Source organism: Hippocampus bargibanti, linkage group LG08, assembly GCF_051943395.1.
Source record: "Hippocampus bargibanti isolate YZ-2025 linkage group LG08, ASM5194339v1, whole genome shotgun sequence".
Taxonomy (NCBI): Eukaryota; Metazoa; Chordata; class Actinopteri; order Syngnathiformes; family Syngnathidae; genus Hippocampus; species Hippocampus bargibanti.
The window spans coordinates 8,000,937-8,009,450 of record NC_142741.1 but is presented as its reverse complement, the minus strand read 5'-3'; the positions used below and the strand labels follow the sequence as shown (position 1 = coordinate 8,009,450).

The 8,514-nt window shown below is 46.0% G+C and overlaps 1 pseudogene; it reads right to left on the bottom strand.

Annotated features, from left to right (window-relative positions):
- Positions 1–5,110: 5,110 nt before the first annotated feature.
- LOC148894498 (uncharacterized) lies at positions 5,111–6,027 on the bottom strand (annotated as a pseudogene).
- Between the last annotated feature and the right edge of the window lie 2,487 nt (positions 6,028–8,514).

Below are 8,514 nucleotides of genomic sequence, written 5' to 3'. Positions count from 1 at the left end.
CCAACCTGCCACCTTCAGAAGTTCTCTGACGACTCAGCTATCGTCGGCCTCATTACAGAGGGAGACGATAGGGAGTACAGGGGACTGACAAAGGACTTTGTGGACTGGTGCCAGCAGAATCACCTCCAGATCAACACTGGCAAAACCAAGGAGCTGGTGGTGGATTTCTGCAGGAAACAATCGTCACCTGCACCATTGAACATCCAGGGTTCGGACATTGAGAGGGTGACCTCCTACAAGTACCTGGGTGTTACTCTCAACAATAAACTGGACTGGACAACAAACACGGATGCCCTAATCAAAAAGGGACAGAGTCGCCTCTTCCTCCTCAGGAAACTGAGGTCTTTTGGAGTTCAGGGGTCACTCCTAAAGACTTTCTATGACTCTGTGGTGGCATCAGCCATCCACTATGGCATTGTCTGCTGGTCAGGCAGCATCACCACCCGGGACAGAAAAAGACTGGAGCGCTTTGTCAAGCGGGCCAGTTCTGTCGTGGGCTGCTCGCTGGACTCTCTAGAGGAGGTGGGCAACAGACGGACGCTAGCTAAACTAAAAGCTATGACGGACAGCCCCTCCCACCCCCTCCTGCCCATCCTGACAGCTCTGGGTAGCTCCTTTAGCTTCAGGACTTGCTGTACCTTTCGTTCCTTGTAGCGATGTAACCAGCCTTTGGAGCATTTAAAGTCATCATGGCCCAATTCTTTTGCAAGCGCTTTAGCCTTGGTCTGCAGCATCACTCCTGATACCGGGATGTTCTGGTTCCTCGCTTGCCTCATCCAGGTATCCACCGCGTCCTCAACATCAGGGCGCACCGCCTTTCTCATCCTCTTTGAGCCAGGTCCGAAGTCCAGCGCTTCGTATGCTGTCTTTATTTTAGCCTTACTCTTCAACCATGTTGATAAAGTATTTTGCGGCATGTCGAATTCCTTTGCAATAGAGGATTTGCTCCGTGTTGGATTCTCCTCAAGGGCCATGATTGCCCTGTGCTTTGTTCCGAGATGACAATTATTTCGCTTCGCCATTGTTGAAGACACACGAGCTGCCGTCTGATACACACGAGCTGCCGTCTGAAAATGTAAATGGCGTCTGCTCGCGGGAGCTGGTCACGTAACCAAGACACGTGACCAGGTCGACCAATGGCACGACCGATGGCGTGTCACGTGACCAAGTCGACCAATGGCACGACCGATGGCTCGATATAAACAGCAAAATGGCCGGCGGGGGATGAAAAGGAGCACCGGATTATCGTAATAACCGGGTATCGTACTAAACTGAACTAATTATACATAAAAAGACTAGAAATGTGCACGGGAAATGAAAACAGTATCGTAATAAGCGGTGCTATCGATATAACCGATATCGATATAATGAGACTTTACTGTATATGCGGTGGAATCTTTGTAAAATACGCTCAGTAGACGTCAAAGTGATTTTACAAATTACGGTTGTCCTTTAAATGCAAAACAGGAAGTCGATAAAACAACTCGTACAACAATACACATACACAGAAATGGAAAAGCATGAAGTGGAGTGCCTTTCCCGAATTTGTTCAGGTTTTTTTCCTTACTGGGGTGCCGATAAAGCGCTGGTCAGACCTCTGGCAATGTTTTGCCCTTTCACGAGGGTGCAGCATTGGCCCATTGTCTATTTTAGTGCTTTGTTACAGCTTCAGCTGTTGTTAATGCGCAAAATAAACCAATATGTATTTATTGCATTGTATTTTGTACAGCCGCCCCCATTTCAAGGTCAGATAACTCCAGACCCATATAAAAAAGAGTCTAAGGTTTTTAACGCTGTATTGAATGTTTATGTAGTCCTAATATTCTGCAATTTGAGTGATATTCTCAATTTGAGTGACAATGACAAAAACCCTGGCACTGGAGTGCACACATTTTTGCACATTGTATGCCAGTGAATGAGTTAATTAATTGTTTATTTAGCTAATACATTAAACCAACTAAAAAATAAAGAAATAAAAAAAATAAATATAAAAAATAAAAATAAAAATAAAAATAAAAATAAAAATAAAAATTAAGAATACAAATTAAAAATACAAATAAAAAAATACAAATTACATAAATTTATAATCAAACTCGAAAGATGAAAAATAATAAATAAGCAGATAATATGATAAATAATTATTACGCTCTATAGAATGTTTATGTAGTCCTAAAGCTCAATATTCTGTCACAAAAACCCTGGCACTGGAGTGGATACATTTTTGCACATCGTCTGGCAGTGAATGAGTAAAGAATGACCAAAACGGTTTTCAAGTGCAGAGACCTTTTCCGTTATTAATAGTCACAAAGCATAAAAAGGAAGCCGCACTTTGACACTTTCTTTTATTACTCTTTGTGTACCGTCGACCTTGAAAAATGAATACAAAGAAATTCACACCCGCCGCCCCTTGTGACATTGAAATTGAATTCATCTATTCAATAGGCCGGGCATCCACAATCAATGTTTCATATGTCCTCCTCAAATTTGCCACCCGCGCTCATATTTTTAGATCCAAATGTTTTCACGCCCTCGCCCGAAAGCCGCGGTGTGAAGATGCAAAAGTGGACGAGTGGCTTGATTCTTGCTTTGCTGGGCTGCATCCAAGATTGTCGTGTTCTCGTTTTCTAATTTAGGCAAACCATCAAGTACGCGGCCATTTTGAATGTCAACTTTTATTATTTTGACACTTCCGCCAGAACTGCTGACCAATGCCAGTTTCAAGTCGCTTGATAGTTCTGGACAAAAAAAAAAAAAAAGAGTATTGTCAGAGATGTTCACTGAAAGGACACTGAACAAAAGCTCGGACACAGGAAGATTGTCTTTTCCTGCCATTCATGACCGTCGCCCAACATCTGCTGCCCTCTGCCCAGCTATTTATTGAAAGAACAGTGGGGCCTTGGCGTACGAACTTAATTGGTTCCCAGACAGAGTGTGTAAGGCGAAAAGTGTGTATCCCAAAAATTAATTTCCCATAGGAAACCATTAAAATCAAAATAATCAGTTTCCAGATCTCTATAAAATATACTTTTCAACTAAATAAGTCTTAAGTCTGAAGCTAGAAATTGAAGGCGTGATGTTCAATGTTGTTTGTGGGTATGCCTCACAAGTCGGATGTGAGCTGGCGGATGACGGAGAAATTTTGGTTGGATTTTGATGAAGTTAAAGAGTTTGATGGTTCTCTTTACTTGTAAGTAGGTTCGTTGCCAGATCTCCCAGGCAGGTGCCACGCAGAGCTTGATCATGGCGTGGAGTCGAGCAAGTCGCGCTGTGAAACTCCGTGCGATGCTAAGCAGCTGTGTGTCTGTCTGGGTCTGAGTTCGAGATGAGTCTGATTCTCTCTGTCTCGCAACAGCACCTTTTATACCATTTTCAAGCGTGTGATATGCGTCAGGGTGCGACGCACATCAAGGAGATCAAGGGCTTGAAAGACATCCAAGCTGCAGTGCGCACCGGTGACGCCACAGGGCTCCCCTCCTGGATCTGAAGTCGGGGAAGGCGACGCAGGAATAAAACGAGCAGGACGCACTCAGAAGAGCCGGTAGGAGGTGAGACGTTCTGGGAAGTGCACACGTCTGCCGCTCCGGGTCGTTCGGCCACACGGAGAGGCCAGGCACGAAGAAGACCGATCACCGGACATGGGGGGCGTTGTTGGTGGGGTGGCCGACGTCGGTGTTTGGGAGCAGGGCAACGTGTGCCCTGCGACTGCCGGTTTGAGTCGGTCGATGGAGACTGTATCCTCGCGGCCGTTGATTTGAATCCGGAACGTCTTCTCACCGCGGGAGAAGACGGGATACGGGCCATCGTAAGGTTCTGGAGGGGCTTGCGCACCCGATCACACCGCAGGAAGGCATGCGTACATGTTAGGAGTGCGGGATCCACGTGCGTTGGCTGGTACGATGTTCGCGGTGGCCGGGGCCGCAGAGCCAGCGCAAACTGCCGGAGTCGGGTGAGCATATCATTGACGTCAACAGTCGTAGGATCGGTCGGGTTGAGCAGCTCACCAGGCAGGCGTAAACTGGAGCCGTATTCCAGCTCCGCTGGAGTCGAGTTGATGTCGGGCTTTTGCGTGGAGTGGTGGCCCAGCAACACCAGAGGCAGGTTATCCACCCAGTGTTCGGAATTGTCGGCAGAATTCAGGGAGGCCTTCAGTTGGCTATGGAGGCGTTCCACCATGCCGTTCACAGCTGGGTGATAGGCGGTCGTCCGGTTTCGTTCACATCCCAAATAGTGCAGACTCGAACTGGGCTCCATGATCGGTGGTGATGGTCTTCGGTGATCCAAAGCGGGCGACCCAATGTTGGAGGAAGGCATCGACAACAGCTTCGGACCCGCAGTCGATCAAGGGAAGGGCTTCGCACCATCGGGTGAAGCGGTAAACGCAAGTCAACAAATACCGGAAGCCACGGGAGGGGGGAAGGGGTCCGAAAAGATCTATGTGGACGTGACTGAACCGGGAGTCCGGCGTGTCAAAAATTCCCATGGGTGACTTCGTATGGCGCTGGACCTTTGAGCGTTGGCATCGTAGACAGCCGCGCACGTCTCTTTGCAGCCCTTCCAGGAAAACCTTTTCGCCAGCATCTTGGTCGTGCCATGAATTCCAGGATGAGAGAGACTGTGCAGAGAGTCGAACACCTTTCGCCGGAAGGAGTCGGGAACCAGTGGTCGAGGGACGCCGTCGGACTGGACGCACAGGATTGTGCAGCCAGAGTTATGGAGAGGGACAGCGATGATGTTGGAGTCGTTGGCATGGTCGGCCAAACCTTCTCGTACCTGGGCTGCTGCCATCTCATCGTTGTCAAGACCGTCGGGAAACTAGACCGCGTTGATCTCAACTCGAGAAAGGGCGTCTGCGACCTCGTTCTAAGCCCCGTGGACACAACATCCCGAGAAGTGAGAGGGTTGTAATTGGTGGAGACTTCAATGTTGGCGCAGGAAACAAAGACGATGAGGAGGTGATGGGCAGGTTTGGACTCCAGATGAGGAACGCTGAAGAACAGATGGTGGTTGACTTTTCTAAGGGAATTGAAATGGCAATTGTGAATACTTTCTTTCAGAAGAGACAGGAACATAGGGTGGCCTATAAGCGTGGAGGCAGAAGTACACAGGTAGACTACATTTTGTGTCAACGGCGCCATCTAAACGAAATCAGTGACTGCAAAGTAGTGGTTGGTGTGACTGTAGCCAGACAGCGTAGGTTAGTGGTGTGTAGGATGACGCTGGCAGTGAGGAAGATGAAGAAACCAAAGGCTGAAGTGAGGACAAAATGGTGGAAGTTGAAAAAGAAAGAGTGTTGCATGACAATTAGGAAGGAGTTAAGACAAGTACTGGGTGGGCAAGAGGTCCTTCTAGATGACTGGCAAACTACAGCGAACATAATCAGAGACACAGGTCGGAAAGTACTTGGTGTATCGAGTAGAAGAAAGGTAGATAAGTAGACTTGGTGGTGGAATGGGGAGGTGCAGGAGTGTATACAGAGAAAGAGGTTAGCAAAGAAGAAGTGGGACACTGAGAGTAGACAGTAGTACAAGGAGATGCAGCACACGGTTAAGGTAAATGTGGCAAAGGCCAAACAAGAGGCTTATGATGACTTGTATGATCGGAGGGACAGCAAGGAAGGCGAGACTGATCTTTACTGGCTGGCGAGACAGAGAGACAAAGATGATAAGGACCTACAGCAGGTTTGGGTGATGAGGGATAGAGATTGCAATGTATTAACAGGTGCCAGTAGTGTGATGACAAGATGGAAAGAGTACTTTGAAGAATTGATGAATGAGGAAAATGAGAAGGAACAAAGAGTAGAAGACGTGACTGTTGTGGACCAAGACATACCAAACATTAGCAAGGATGAAGTGAGAAGGCCGCTGAAGAGGATGAAGGGGGAAAGGCACTCGGGCCTAATGATTTACTAATCGAGGTATGGAAGTGTCTTGGAGAGGTGGTGTTAGTGTTCCTGACTGGGTTATTCAACAATATCTTAGATGGTGAATAGATGCCTGAAGAATGGAGACGAATTGTACTCGTGCCCATTTTTAAGAACAAAGGAGATGTGCTGTCGTGCGGCGAGACACCATGCATGTAGAAAGATGATAAAAGTTCACTCAGCCAGATGCAGGAAGGGTATTGTGAGTTTTCTTTATTTGAAGTTGATATCAGTTTTCGGCAGACCACAGGTAACACTGCTCTCCAGGCTGTCCGTTCTCCCTCTTCTTCCTCCTCCAAGTGACTCGCTCAGTCTGGCTTTAATGGTGCTTCACCTGAGCTTCTGGCCAATCGGGTCCAAGCGGCAATTGGCCATTCCCAGGTGGTTGCAATCACCTTCTCAGAGTTAATTAGTGGTCGCCCAACTCTACTGTTTTGGATGGGGAGAAATGCGTACCTTTCTCCCATCCAAAATCCAGAAAACACAAAATTATTTAACATTTCTTTTGGCATCATGACATGTGCAGAGATGTACTAACTAGAGGAATAAAGTTGATGAGCCATACAATGAAACTCAGGGAAATAGTAGTTGAAGCTTGACTAAGAGCAGAAGTGAACATTTGTGAGCAGCAGGATGGCTTCATGCCTAAAAAAAAAGAGTACGACAGATGCAGTGTTTGCTTTAAGAATGCTGATAGAGAAGTACAGAGAAGGTCAGAAGGAATTGCATTGTGTCTTTGTAGATCTGGAGAAAGCGTACGATAGGGTGCCCAGAGAAGAGCTGTGGTATTGCATCAGGAAGTCCGGAGTGACAGAAAAGTATGTCAGAGCGATGCAAGACATGTCTCATGACTGTAAGACAGTTGTGAGGTGTACTGTCGGTGTGACTGAGGAATTCAAGGTGGAGGTGGGACTCCACCAGGGGTCAGCTCTGAGCCCCTTCTTATTTGCTATGGTGATGGACAGGCTGACAGACGATGTTAGGCAAGAATCTCCTTGGACCATGATGTTTGCAGATGGCATTGTGATCTGTAGCGAGAACAGGGAACAAGTGGCGGATAAACTAGAGATGTGGAGATATGCCCTGGAAAGGAGAGGAATAAAGATCAGTCGCAGCAAGACGGAATATATATGTGTGAATGAGAGGGATCCACGTGCAAGAGTGTTGCTACATGGAGAAGAGATAAAGAAGGTGGAGGATTTTAAGTACTTGGGGTCAACTGTCCAGAGCAATGGAGAGTGTGGATAAGAGGTGAAGAAGAGTGTCCAGGCAGGCTGGAGCGGCGAGAAAAAAATGTGATGTGTGATAGAAAGCTTTCAGTTAGGAAGAAAGGAAGAGTGTATAAATCAGTGGTGAGACCTGCCATGATGTTTGGACTGGAGACAGTGCCACTGAACAAAAGACAGGAAGCAGAGCTGGAGGTAGCAGAGCTGAAGATGTTGAGGTCTTTGGGAGTGACCAGGTTGGATAGGATCAGGAATGAGTACATTAGAGGGACAACTGATATTAGAGGCTTTGTACAGAAAGTCAGAGTGGCCAGATTGACATGGTTTGGACATGTCCAGAGGAGAGAGAGTGACTATATCGGGAGGAGGATGCTGAGCCTTGAACTGCCAGGCAGGTGACCGAGAGGAAGACCGAAGAGGAGGTTTATGGATGTGGTCAAAGAGGACATGAAGGTAGCCGGTGTGAGAGAAGAGGATGCACAAAACCGGGTTAGATGGAGGACATTGATTCGATGTAGCGACCCCTGAAGGGAAAAGCCGAAAGGAAAAGAAGAGGAGAACTAAATAAGCCTTAAAGGACAACCAACGTCACTTTTTTGTTTCCCAATTGACATCAGAAAAATGTTTTATAGCATCTAAAATACCCAAAACACGCAGTATGATATTTTAGTCAAATGCAAAACACCAATAAAAAGGACTTAACGTGTCTCAGAAGTACTTCAATTTGAAACCGGAAGTGGGCAGTTTCAGAAGGTCCCGCCCCCATGTTCGTGGTGTCACGGCAAGACGTCTTGCCTTGCTCGAGAATCAAAACAATGGCTTCAGATTCGGAGAATATGCTTTCTTGTTACTCATCCAGTTATAAATATGATTCAAATAGTTCTTCAGAACTAACTAAGGAATTAATCAGCCCGTTTCCAGAGGCTGATTAACGCTTCACTGCCTGAATTATTTTCTACTTAGAAAAAAAAATCTGTTCAGTTTTTATGATCACTGATGGATATAATAACATACTAGTAGCTTCCTTTTTTGTTATTTTCCAATAATGTAGAAAATTTGATAATCTGCCTAATTTGGCACAATCGTCATGAAAGACCTATATTGAGTGGGTGCCTTTTTTGGAACATATGTCAAGTGCAACTTCAAAGACTAGACTTTTAACCATATGACATATTTTATTAAAATAATAAAATACATAAAATATTTACATAAAATACATACATAATTTACATAAAATATTGGAGTAAGGGGATAGATGTAAACCAATTATCAAAATACAATCAGTGATTCTTTCCTGGTTGGATGTTTTGAGCCAAATGGAGCACAACATTTGAGGTCACTTTCAGATCGGGAATCTTGGAGTCACTG